The sequence below is a fragment of the Gavialis gangeticus genome, unplaced genomic scaffold (genome assembly GCF_001723915.1).
Source record: "Gavialis gangeticus isolate Ggan-Ray unplaced genomic scaffold, GavGan_comp1, whole genome shotgun sequence".
Lineage (NCBI taxonomy): Eukaryota > Metazoa > Chordata > Crocodylia > Gavialidae > Gavialis > Gavialis gangeticus.
In genome coordinates, this window is record NW_017728992.1 from 118,326,809 (window position 1) to 118,340,678 (window position 13,870).

The 13,870-nt window shown below is 42.7% G+C and overlaps 1 protein-coding gene across 1 annotated transcript in view; it reads left to right on the forward strand.

Annotated features, from left to right (window-relative positions):
* Positions 1 to 13,870, forward strand: part of LOC109298716 (lipoxygenase homology domain-containing protein 1) — a 236,860-nt gene that overhangs the window by 191,970 nt on the left and 31,020 nt on the right. The window lies entirely within an intron of this gene.

Genomic DNA, 13,870 nt, shown 5'->3' on the forward strand with positions numbered 1-13,870 from the left:
TAATGAGCTATTGCACAGTCAGCATCACCAAAAAGCCATTTGGGGATGCTACTGTGCAGTAACTCTGGTTACTGTGTAGTCATTTAGTAGTTGTGTATGCAAGAACCAAACGACTGTGCAGTAGCAACTGCACAGTCAGCATCTCATGTAGACATGCCCAGTATCCTTTTGATTAGATCTGTGCCTAAAATTGACATCATTATATATGACACAGTATGCAGATAATGGAGGACCAATTGGTAGATACAATTAAAAAAAAGGTTTCTTTGTAAACATATGCTTTTCAGTTGAAAGTGCAAAGTTACTTAAAGTACATTCTCCCAGTTATGTGCTGATGAGGGAGCAACACAGAACTGGTTCATCTCTGACGTGGGTGCAAATTGGAAGTAACTCAATAGAGTCAATTAAGAGCTAGTTATAAGAAACTGGTGTATGTGAGGTCAGAACTAGGATGTTAATCAGAATTCTGAATTTTAATACTGATATTAATGTTTATATGCTAATGTGAAAAGTATGGGGAACAAACAAGAAGAGGTCCTTAGCCCCATTGTCCTAGAACAGCTTGGCTAAATCGCAATCTATTCAATGAGTTGAAACTCAAAAAGGAATCCCATAAGAGTGGAAACTTTGTCATAGTACTAGGGAAGAGTATTAGAATATCACATGGGCATGCAGGGAAAAATTAGGAAAGCCAAGGTACAGTTTGAAACATAGCTTCCTGCCTCTCTGTGAACTCTGTCAATTTAAGTTGATATCCTAAGAATATCATGTAATAATTTAGTATCACTTGTGAGCAGCCAAAGAATCTGGAATTTTTGGCAAGTAGGATGCTATTTCTATTTCTTGATGCTATTTCTCATTGTGTCTGTTAAATGCATTAGGGAAGATCCTAGAAGCATTGGAATCAACAGCCAAATTCGCACTGAACTCAGAAGGGTCAGGATTCTATCCTTCGTTAGGTGTATGTCATGTGTAGCCTATAAAGACTTTCATCTCCAGCTGAAATCAGAGAGCATCAACATGTTTTTTTTCTTTTTATAAACTCTCTTGCTCAAAGCCATGAAGAGATGTTCATTAGACTTAAAGGAAAAATAAAATGCAAACAAAGTGTCTGACACAGGGCAATCAAAATAACATTATTTTTTCAGACATTCCCTTAATTGCAGTTGATACCACAAAGTGTGGCAGGGAGATTGGCACAAGGCCCACAAAAAGAGAAACAAAAGCCCAAATTAAAGCTGGGATACAGTTCACAACAGGAAAGAATCATCCTGACAATAATCAAGATTATAATAAGCTTGCAGGTAGCAAGGTTAACCAGCTACGGACTGGTGTCTTTTGCAGAATGTCTGAACATTTTCTCTGTAGCTTATTTATGTGGAGTCTAATGTCACTAACACAGGTCTTGGCCAGGAGAACAACCTGCCTAACTTTGGTTACTTCTGACTCCTGCTTGCAAAGGGACCTAGATATGTGACGTGTTTACATTACTGTACTTGACATCAGTTTTGTACAGCCGAGCAAATTATGCTGTGATCCAGAGGAGACAAACAGACATCATTTTAATGTTACCCCTAATTCATCCCAGGGTAACACTATACTAGATTCAAGTAATTTACGTTAGTATTGTTATACCTCTGATATTTTCCCCATAAGTAAGTTATGCTGATGAAGTTTTATACCTGATTCACCCCAGGGTAACTCTTTCTGCATCCAAGTAAATTATGCTGGTGTAGGGATTGTATGTCATGTGTCCATTTCTTTTTATATATATACTGGTGTACAGACTGAGTTCATTGGTGCAAATGTGTCATTTATCTAACTTCTGAGAATGAAATTAGGTTCTTCACTTGCAACAGATTAAGTTAATAGGTTGTGGCATCTTATTGTCTGTTAATGATGATAATTCTTATTTTTGCCTGGAGTCTGAAATTCTAGGTACACGAGATAGCTGTTTGCTAACTACGCCACAGTTGATGTCATTTCTTACTAATTTTTTTTTCCAGGCATAGGCTAAGAGGTAGAAATTTATAACTGCTCTATTTGCCCTGCCTGGCATATTCACTCTGTAAGAATATCTTTTTCCTAAGTGTCTTTGGAAAATTCTCCATGAGTTGAAAGAGTCTGTACTTCTAGGGTATGGTTTTCTGCCTCTGGCATTATTCAGATGTGATTTTCTGTGAATGATTATTCTGTGGAGATTAATTTTTCATCTAATAATGAATGTTGATCTGCTGAAAATTATAGCCATGTTCATAATTTTAATATGCTTTCCTATGTTCACTTCGGATGTCTCTACACAGTCTTCAGACTTTTCCCCCAAATACTGATGCTGGTATTATTGAGCAACTAAACTTTAATTTCTTTATTAATTTATAGCCAATGGTTCTAGTGCTTTCATAGCCCGTGAGGTTTCTCTTACTAGAACTCACTGCTAGAAAAAAGTTCTTCTTTATATGATTTCTTCTAAGTTAGGTAACAGACATTAGTTCTGCCCCCTTTCCAAAGAGAGACAGTCACAGGAATGTTAGCCTATTAGCTTTATTAAAAGCAAGCTGTATCCAGCTCACAGGTTGGTGCCATATTCTGACCTTCCTAGCAATACTGACTTTCCATGGTACTACACTGATTAACACTAGTTGAGCATCTAAGATGGTATGTCTGCTGTCAAAATAAGGTACTGCTTTATTTTACTAAGGAAGGCAGAATCTGGCCCCTGCCTAAGAAGGGGTTCACCATGATACTTATCCTGTTTTCTTCAGCAGATTAGATTGCAAGCTGTTTGGGGTAGCATTGGCCTTGACAGTACTGAACACATTGGCAAGTGTTCTAGTCTTGGGGAGAATTCAAAATGTGTATCGAACTCTGGTCTGACTTTTGTGACTTGGGCTGTAATAATCCTTCCCTCTCCATTTATGGCAGATAGAATCTTGTTTTACTGCAAAGAGACTCTGCTACAACACATAGTAACAGTTTTAAAGTGCCAGATTTTAGCAGTAACCAGAAATAATAAATGGGGACTTTATCAATGGTTGCAGTAGCATTTGTTACTAAACTTTAATAATTATTAAGCTGTCCTTATAAATTATAGCAAAATATAAAATTCAGAATTTTTCCTTCCAGTTACTAATGATGCGTTGGTAAATAATTCTGTTCTTTTCATAAGGTGCATGTCATATTATTGCATACACACGGAACTTATCAAGAAAGGTTTTTTTTGTTACATTTTTTTTATCTTGGTTTCATTCAGTTTACATATCATCAGACTTCTCTAAGGATGATTCAAAAGAGTGAAGTAGCCATCAGTTACCAATATGTAGGTCATCTAGGATGATGGATAAGAATTATTCATTTCTTTCATTGCTTATCTTTCATCCTTATGCCACAGATTTACATTATCTTAATGGTTTCCAATAATTAAAAATCTATATGGTAAAAAAAACCTAACAAATATGTTTTGTTTTTTTTTAAAGGACACAAGCAGGGCCAGTGCATGACTCAAGTACTGCAATGCTGCAGCTCTCCCTGGTTGTTAAAATAGTTCTTTTAGGGCCAAGGACAGTTGGATACACCTTAAAAGAGTTAAGACCATATTTGTCCAGCAGAAAGCTAGACCTCACTTCCCACTATGATTAGGGGTATAAAATGAGTATGAAACCACCAGCCCCAATTGGTCCTGTACCAAATACAGCATACTAGTTTTCAAGGACTGGGCTATAGTCTACTTACTCCCACACTGAACATGCTAAACCCAGAAAAGAGGCAGTGAAGCTGTCTTGAGGGAGGCCCCTCCTGCTGCTAGCAAGCATGTGAGAGATCAGTTCTGGCTTTGGCATATGTGGAACAGTAGGACTGGAAGTACTTCTCAAGGAGCTCTCAAGAACATGGCAGAATCAATAGTGATATGCCTTAGCCCTCTACTCCACTCAGAGTTTTTGCCCTTCCTTCTAGGCCATTCTATTCTGGTTCTCTCTTTAGTATTCTCTTTTTTTGTTACAGTTTAATTTTTTTGGAGAAGGTTATTTATGAACACCATAGTGGTGTGTACAGTGAAGAAAACAAGATGAAAGAAGTGCACCTTGAAGTTGGAGCAAAAGGTGGAGCAGTCTGTGATCCCTAGCTCACTTAAGGGGTTTGTTCTGAAGTCGTGAACCAGCCTCCTTAGCTACTCTGTCTTCTGTTCAGTTGAGCTTTATCCTTGTGTCAGAAAGTGCCATGTGCTCGAAGTATTGATTTGTTGACCATGGTTTGCATACCAGAGCTTTAGCGGGACCTATGCCATTGAGTGCCTTGAAGATAAGATCCAAGACTTTGAACTTAACAGTATATTCATAGAAATACAGGAGAGGGAGCAGAGGACGGGTGATACGCTCACAGTTAATTTGTTGAAGTAATATGCTTGCAGGTATTATGTTGCAGAATTCTATATTAGCTGGAGTTTTTAAAGGACTCAGGCGTACCATATTGCTGTTGTCCAGGCAAGATGTACTAAGAATGCGTCACTGAGGTCAGCTCATTATCCAGGGTGGGGCAGTTTTTGCTGGTCAAATGGAAATGATGAAAAGTATTACTCGTGGATGCTGTAAGGTCAGAGCATGTCTACATTCTGATCTAAATTGACCCCCTCTGGAGGTATACCTTCCACTAAAGGAGACTGCAGTGTGGCTTCAGCCTCTTCAAAGTGTTTTAAAGAACAATACCAGCCTAAGGGCTGTCTTGCTCAGTTTCAGATTCTGCCTACTGTTCTTCATCTGTGAATTAAGGCTGTTTTGATGGTAGATGCATAGTTGTATATGGTGAGGACTTAGAAAAGGCCCAAACCTCATGGGACATCCTCATTCCCATTTGGGGAACAGCCATTCAGAGAATTCACAAAAGTGGGTTTTAAATGACCTTGGGTCTGTTCTTATGCCTATCATCCAATATCCTAGTCTTGGATACTGATACATTTGCTAGGACTCGCTTGAATATTAGCATAACTCACAATGAGGTAAAATTGAAACAGCGTTTCCAATGAAGCAGTGTCATTTCTGACGTCACTTTCTCTGACCATACTAGCAGGAAATATCCTCCTTCCTCCCACCTTTGCCATATTTAAAGCTTAAAAGGTGGTCATGATATGACCTATGCTTTTTAATTTGGTGGGTAGCAGATTGTGGCTGTCTGTTTTGGGGGATATAAATTGGGGTACTGCTAGAAGGTACAGGAATGGAAGGAGTGGGAGTTCTCTTGAACTCACAAAAGACTTGAAAAGGGGCTGATAGGGTTGCAGGAGAAAGTTAGCCAGTGCTTAAATGTCCTACAATATGGTGACAGTTATTCCAGTATCTGTTACTGGACCTATTTTTAGGGTCAAGGTTTGTACAAACTTAGAAGAAATTACAAATTGATTCTTAGGTAGGGTTCATTTAAATTCTTATAGAGATATATCCTCTCTACTTAGAGTCTCTCTGTGAGACTGGCTACAACATCTTCTAATTCTAGAGTTAATGTTCAGCAATGCCAGGTTTGTTGGCTATAATTCAAGGATCTGGCTGGGTTCAGACATCTGGAAAATACAAGCATCATGGCTAGACTCTGGGTGGTTTTGGTGGTACATTAGATATAATATCTCTGGCATTGCAGGCTCACAGCATGGAAATACTTTTGGTTCCCTTAGATTTCTTCATTATTTGCAAGGGCTCAGGAGGTAAGTTAGTGTAGTCAGTGAATCTTGTTACTTTTGGGAATTCAGCCATTACATAGGAGCTCCCTGAAATCCTGTTGATCATGTGGCCTTATGGGAAATTCATCAACTGGTTGTCAAGCTTAGCCTCTAGCAGTTGTGTTAAGCACTGTGACTTCAGTGGAATTACACCAGGGATGAATTTTGCCTGGAGAGCTACCTCATCTGAATGTTGCCTTTTACCCAATACCTAAGTTTAAGGCAGACAGGTTACAAAAACTTTATGTATGGCAGAAAACTAGTGACACAATTTTGCTTTCTCTTCCATCTTGCTACTGAGAAAGTTCCTCTTGAAATAAGAGTTCCTTAATTTCCATTTTCCTTATTAAGATGTTATGGAATCAGTTCTGCTTTTTTACACAAGGACAGGCCCTGTTGACATCAATGAGAATATCATGAGCATGCTGGTAACTGAAAGGGACATCTGTGTAAGTCATTTTGAAACCTAGTACTGTATAGATAATGTCTTTGTGCCCCTTAAGAAAGCAAACTTTATTCATAAGCTCAGGCCACAATAAGTCCTTATGGCCATTTTTTAAAATATAAGCTGTATTAGGAAGTTTCACTTTCACAAAAGTACCAGGCCAAAATTGCTCATGCCCAGGTCAATGGCAAAGTATGTAATTTTACAAAAAATACTTGTTTAAAATATAATGGACATTGACACAGATGGATAAGTGAATATACTTACTGTCTCTTACACTTAAGAAAAATATTGTAAAGAGAATGGATTACTCCTGTCACTGCACTGACAGCAATGCTTTTAAGGTTAGTAAATGCTGACAGTATGTCTCATGTAAACAGGGACTTCAGAAGTTTAAGCTGCACCCCCGCTTCAGAACTCCTCAAAATTTACCATAAATTAACAGAATTGGCTGTCTGTACTTAATAGTGTTTCAGAACTGAAAAGGCAGGGGAGCTTTAAATAAAGATTCAAGTGTTTTTGGTAAAATTATATGGTGGGAAGCTCATTTAGCACTTTTTATTATACCGGCTAATAGGCAACTCCTAAGAAATTCAGAGTCTCTGATTACCTTTGGATATTTAACCCAAAAATTAGACTCCTAGCTCTCTGAATCTAAGCGTGCTTGGATTTGGTGAGCCTGCTTAACACTTCGCTGTTATAGCCCAGACTAAAATCCCAGATTCATACAAAAAATCCTTCTCTAACAAAATTTACATGAAGTTTGGATTTGCATCCCAATCCAACCTCTACTATACTGCAAGCTGGAGATCTCACTAGAAGCAAACATATTTTCATGTATTTAACAGGCTGGGTTTTGAACTTCAACAAATGCCTTGTTTTTGTGTTGGAGTAAAGAGTTTTTATAGCTCATTCATTTGGCCACCTCTTTGGCCCAGAATACTGAACTCTAGTCCCACTCCAGTTCTGTTATCTCAACACTTTTATGAGCTTTAAAAGACCCTCAACATGGCCCTCTTCATGCCTCCTTAGCACATCATTTCTTGTCTGCATTGGGTGACTGCAGAAGATGAATACTGTGATGTGGGGTTTTCCCTTATTGTATAATGTCTGTCTTTTAATTGATGTACACAAAACTAGATGAGTCGAAGGTTACAGGTCAGTAAGGATATATTCTTCCCTTACTGTGGCTATGTAACTTCCATGGCTGTCAACAGTAGGAGGTTCACATATGTGTCTAAGGGCAACTACATAATTGTTACTGACATTACCTTATCCTTGAGCAATGACACTCGCTTTGCAGAAGTCATTTGGGAGAATTAGAATCCATTATTCCCATTCTGTCATTCAAATTATGGGGAAATCAGACTTGGCCTGAGCTAAATTCAAACAAGGTGAATACATTGGAGTCCTCCTGAATAATAATAACTTGGATTTGAAATTGGAGAATTTCCAAGTGCATCAAGAAATTTCTAATATCCTCATGAGATTATTAAATTGTAGAGTTGAGAAACTAAGACACAGAGGGATTGTAAATTGTTTAAGGCTTCTCAGAAGTCTGAAGCAGAGCCAGCAATGGACCCAGATTGCCTGACTCCCAGCACAGAGTTTTAACCACAAGACCCCATCTTTCTTCTCTGCCAGACCATTTATTGCATTTGTGCCAGGAAGACAAATGCCACATAACACTGACTGTTGTTTTTGCAGCCATTGGGCCATAACAGAAAGGCTAGGGCTAGGGACATAAATTGCACATAAACTGGTATAAGTGATTGGAAAGTAGTTCAAATCTGTAATGCAACAGAAGTTCAGTGCACATAAACTGGTTTCAAAATGCCTGAAACTAGTTTCAGATAAACCTGGATGGATGTAGTCTCAGACCTATCTGATGTAGGTTAAATTGGTTTATTGAACTCTGTGCCAGATCCCCTCCAGATTCAAGTTAAGTCATAGCCCCCCAGAATCCCAGGATGCTTTACACTCCTGGCAAGCCCCACCTCACAGGGTGGGCAGATTAGCCATGGCCCAAACTATCTGCTCCAGCCGAGCAGGGAGACATGCTCTAGCAACTCTCAGATTCTGGCCTGGGCCACCGCAAGCATGTGGCTGAATTTCCTGAATCAAAAGTGAATGTCTGTTCATTTGTTTATCATTTCAATCTATGCAGCTTAGGCTAACTTACAAAGATTGAATCGATTCAGCCTTGGGCTTTTTAACTGTCTGTACCTAGCCAATAAGAGTTTTCATAGGCATTTTGGTTACTAGGGAACAAGTCAACTTTTTTCTACCACAATGTGTGAAATGTTCTGGATGTGAACGTAGATTTGTAAATGCCAGCTTACATTTGACTTGTTTAGTGATTCAACATGGTTGGGTCAATACTGAAAATGAGAGAGCAAATTCAAGATGTGATGCTTATGGTAGGGCAAGAAATTGTTAGCAGTACAGTATGATTGTAAGAGCATTTTCATCTGCATTGCACTGCAAGAGCTAAATCTGACATATGTTTGACAGCATTCCAGTTGGCAAACAGCAACATTTTAGTGAGTCAATACCACTGAGAGACCAACATGATATCTGATCTGACAGCAAGATAAATTGATCCAACCTCAAACTACAACAGTAGCCAGGAATCAACCTATAATGCTTTTGTTTATCCTGTCAGAGCATTGTATATAACTGATTCCCTGTTTGCCATTAACAGCCCTGCCTTAATTCCATCAGAGCACAAACATGACTTTCTTGGCACACAGATGCATTTACATTATTTATAAAAAGTGGAAAGAATATTAAGCACAGGTTTAATTTAGCAATATTGTGAACTTTTTAAATTAATTTTATTCTTTAACAATCCTTTCTATTTTGAAAGTGTGTGATTATCTCTGACTGCTGTGTGTGCATGTGTGTGTGTATTAGGGAAGCATATACTGTAGTTACAACATATCCAATCCATTGTGAATACACTGGATAGAGATTTTGTATGTTGTTCTGTCCTGTCAAGTCCAATATATTTGTTTGCTTCCCAACTCTGTAGGCCCAATTCATAGCTGGCATACGTGGGTGCAACTCTATTGTTTTGGCTAAGCTGAGGCCACTTAAGTTGCAGCCTGAATGTCAAGGAGGGATGAGAAGAATATAAGAAGATAGAAATACAGTCTTGTGAGGCTAAACTGAACTTTAGTGGAATGAGACACTTCCAGCATCATCTTCTAGTGCTATTTAACAGTGCTATTTAGCACCTGGGATGGACTCTGATTTCTGCCTTCTGAATGCCTTCCAAACCTTGATATGCATCACAGCTCCTTTTGAACATGTTTGTCTGATTACTTGAGCCATTTACTCAGTATTGGAGAATATGTTGAAGAGACCTCAGCATTTACTTGCTCCCTTTCTTGCATATTATACCATTGCTACTTTTTCCCTTGGTCAGCCTTCCTGCCTCTACCCTTTCCTTTTCTATCCATGTCCATGTGGCAAGGTATTTAGCAAAATTTGCAGATTTGTTATTCTCACCAAGCTGGTGGATGTTGTAGATGCACTGGAGCGTAGGGCTAGGATTCAGAGTGATCTGGACAAATTGGAGGATTGAGCCAAAAGAAATCTCATGAGGTTCAACAAGGACAAATGCAAAGTCCTGCACTTAGGATAGAAGAGTCCCATGAACTGGTGCAGGCTGGGGACTGACTGGCTAAGTAGCAGCTCTGCAGAAAAGGAGCTGAGGGTTATGGTGGACAGTAAGCTGGTTATGAGTCAGCAGTGTGCCCTTGCTGCCAAGAAGGCTAACAACATGGACTGCATTAGTAGGAACATTGCCAGCAGATCGAGGGAAGTAATTATTCCCCTCTATTCTGCACTGGTCAGGCCACATCTGCAGTACTGTGTCCAGTTTTGGCCCCCTCACTATAGGAAGGATGTGGACAAGTTGGAGAGAGTCCAGCGGAGACCAACAAAAATGGTTCGGGGGCTGGGAAACATGACTGAGTCTATTTAGTTTGGACAAAAGAAGACTGAGGGGGGATTTGAGAGCAGCCTTTAACTACCTGAAGGGTGGTTTGAAAGAAGATGGAGCTAGACTGTTCTCAGCAGTGGCAGATGACAGAACAAGGAGCAATGTTCTCAGGGTTCAGCAAGGGATGTTTAGGCTGGATATTAGGAAAAACATTCTCACTAGGAGGGTGGTGAAGCACTGGAACAAGCTACCTAGAGAGGTGGCGGAATCTCCATCCTTTGAGATTTTTAAGGCCCATCTTCACAAAGCCTGGTTCACAAATCTTCACATGGGCTGGATTGATCTAGTTTGGGTATGGTCTTGCTTTGAGCAAAGGGTTGGATTAGTTGACCTCTTGAGGTCCCTTCCAACCATAACTTTCTATGATTCTCTCAAATTGTACTGTTGGTCTGCCAAAAAGGGGCCAAAATGTACAGGTTTTTTACTGGTCTACTTGGCAATGATATTTTCCATTTTAACTTTCCCTTTGCTCAAAATACTCAATTTAAAATTGTTTCTAAAAAGTGTGTGGTGGGCTTGCTGGCAACAGCCTGGCACACTGGGCTCAGAGAATCTTCATTGTGATTGGTGGAGCCTTTCCACCAATCAGGAAATGGCTGGGGAGGGGTTTGTCCTGCCCCTACCAGGGGGAGGCAAAGAGACCTGGACCTAGTTGAAGACTGTACCTACTTCATCCTGATTTGTCTGTTTATAAGCCGGGGGCGGAGCCTCTGGAGTATATAAAAGAGCAGCGTGCCTGGCACACGGACAGCTGGTTCGAGGGATGAAGAAGAGAGTGGGCAGAAGAAGAGCTGGTAAGAACTCACCAGTGGGGCAAAGTTGCCCTGAAGAGCCCAAAGACCCCATCGCCAGATGGTTGCAGTGAGTGTATGTGTCACCAGCCCCACCATGAGGAGCATGGTGATAATGTTGCACAGCTTGGTGTACAGAGGCAGACGCTGGGAGCTTCATGTGGCGGCTCGGGTGTGTGACCCCTGGCATGAAGCCAGGTAGCTGGTACACAGACGGTGCACAGCATGGTCGAGGAGTGGGACCAGGATCCTGGGAGCTGCTTGAAGTGGCTCAGATCTCCAGCCCATGGCATGTGGACAGGGACTTGGTGCCTGCTTCACTGCACAGCAGGTCCTCAATGGACTGAGACCCTGGGAGCCACGTGAGGTGGCTCGGGTCCCCTGCCTCCAACACGAGGCCAGCAACTTGCTGTAGGAGGTGCTGCATGGTGGGCCTAAGCTGGACTGAGCCCTGGGACCATGCAAGGCAGCTAAGGTCCCCAACCCTGAGCAGAAGGTAGAGCCCCCAGGAGCATGCAACAGTGCTTGGAGCTACCAGCAGGTAGGCAGCCCAGGAGGGAGCCAGAGGCCTGGGAGGCTCCTACCGCAAGGAGCGACCTGCTCCGAGGGGATGCAGACCACCTACCTGGCCCCAGATTTGTGAATTACCTGGATAAAGGGGTTCCCAGAGGGAGGAAATACCCAGGCCAGGCTTTTCAGAGAGGAGAGAGCAGCTTTACTGGGAAGTGTAGCAGGGCACTAAGGTGCCTGCTGCTTTGAGAGCAAGAACCCAGGTGCAGGTTGCTGGGACAACTGGTTAATGAGGGAAGTGGCTGCACCTGCATCTGGTCAGCTGACCGTAAGGAGCAGGGCCTGGCTCCCATATAAATTCCAGGCCTGAGACCAGGAGGGGGGAATTCCCTGCCAGCAGCCATGGGGGAAGGAGCTCTCCCAGAGCAAGCAGAGGGGAGGGGCCAGACTGCAGGTACAGCTCCGAGACTGGGGAAAGGATGGAACCTTTGATGTGGCTGGAATAAGGTTATAGCTGGGTGGCTAGGATATATGTTATAGCCCAGGGGCTTGAGTTTTGTTTGCTGTTTTCACTGGAGGTTTGGGTGAGGCTATTAGGGGTTGGAGGAGGCCTCATAGGGGACCCACAGCAGCGTGGGAACCCCAACCCCAGAGAGAGGGGCAGAGAGCAGCCCCAGAGAAGGGGCAGTGAGAAGCTCAGAGAGGGGGCAGTGATTGCTGAGCACCTAGTGGGGTGCAGTGCGGGACAGGGCTGCGGAGAGCCCAAGTGCCTGTGGGGTGCAGTGCGGGACAGGGCTGCAGAGAGCCCGAGTGCCTGTGGGGTGCAGTGCAGGACAGGGCTGTGGAGAACCCAAGTGCCCGAGAGGGCACAAAGCAAGACAGGGCTGTGGAGAGCCTGAGTGCCAGTATGACAGTACGAGACCAAAGAACATCAGTTCCATCAGCAAGGCTTGGGGTGTGGTAAAGGGGTGGTTGGAGCCACACACAGCCCATAAGGCTAGGGTGCACCGAAACACCCATTACAGAAAGGGGCCAGTATACAGCAGGAAACTGTGTCCAAAAGGATGGAAAGGCAGCCTCCCTATTATACATTTAACATCAAAGATGTGGCGGGCAAGAATTTGAGGGTGTCCTTTTAGACTAACTTGGCACATTAAGGGGGCATTAGGGGAGATCACAGCACCCCCAAGGATGCCATCTTGTTACAGGAAGCATCCCCACTGGGGCCACAAAGGGCTGAGAAAACTGGGGATCCTTTTCCCCCTTGGGAGCATCGTCAGGGGGACCCAGATATCTGGGGGTTTTGGAGTGCCCCCACCTGCTGGGGTGAGGTATTGAATGGTGTCCATGAACCTTATATTATGTAAACAGTGCCTCATATTTTGTTAATTTGAATGCCTTGTTTTGTGATTTGATTAATTATTATAGAGTTTATATGACTGCAACCCCAGTTGGGACCTTCCCTTATCATTTACCTGTGACTTACCTGAATTTAGATCCGTGGTATAAGGCCATATAGAATTTGCCTATAAGTTATTGTTTCATAGTTTCATAGTAGCTAGGGTCAGGAGGGACCTGATCAGATCATCTAGCCCGACCCCCTGCCACAGGCAGGAATGAATGCTGGGTTCACAAGACCCCAGACAGGTGATCATCTAACCTCTTTTTGAATTTGCCCATGGTAGGGGTGAGGACCACTTCTCTAGGAAGTTGGTCCCAGATTCTGGTCACCCTAACTGTAAAATATTGCCTTCTGATTTCTAATCTAAACTTATTCTCCATCAGCTTATTACCATTGTTCCTCCACCCCAGGTGGTGCTGGGGAGAAAAGGGCTCTACCTGTTTGCTGTTGATCTCCCCTGATGAGTGTAGGCAGCCACCAGGTGCCCCCTCAGCCTCCTCTTGCGGATGCTGAACAGGTTCAGGTCCTTCAGTCTCTCCTCATAGGGCCTATCCTGCTGCCCTCTCACCAAGCGGGTGGCCCTCCTCTGAACCCTCTCCAGGCTGGCCACATCCTTTTTAAGGTGCGGCGCCCAGTACTGGATGCAATACTCCAATTGTGGCCTGATCAGTGTTGCTTAGAGGGGGAGTATAACCTCTCTGGACCGGCTGGAGATGCATCTTTGGATGCATGACAAGGTATGGCTGGCCTTGCTGGCTGCGGTCTGGCATTGGCGGCTCGTGTTCATCTTGGAGTCAGTAATGACTCCAAGATCCCTTTCCGCCTCTGGGCTTTCAAGAGGGGAACTCCCCAGTCTGTATGTATTCTGTGGAGTCCTTCTCCCAAGGTGCAGCATCCTGCATTTATCTACATTGAACCGCATCCTATTCTCATATGCCCACTTTTGTAGTCTGTCTAAATCTAGTTGTAACCTCACTCTCCCTTCAAGTGTGCCCACCTTGCCCCACAT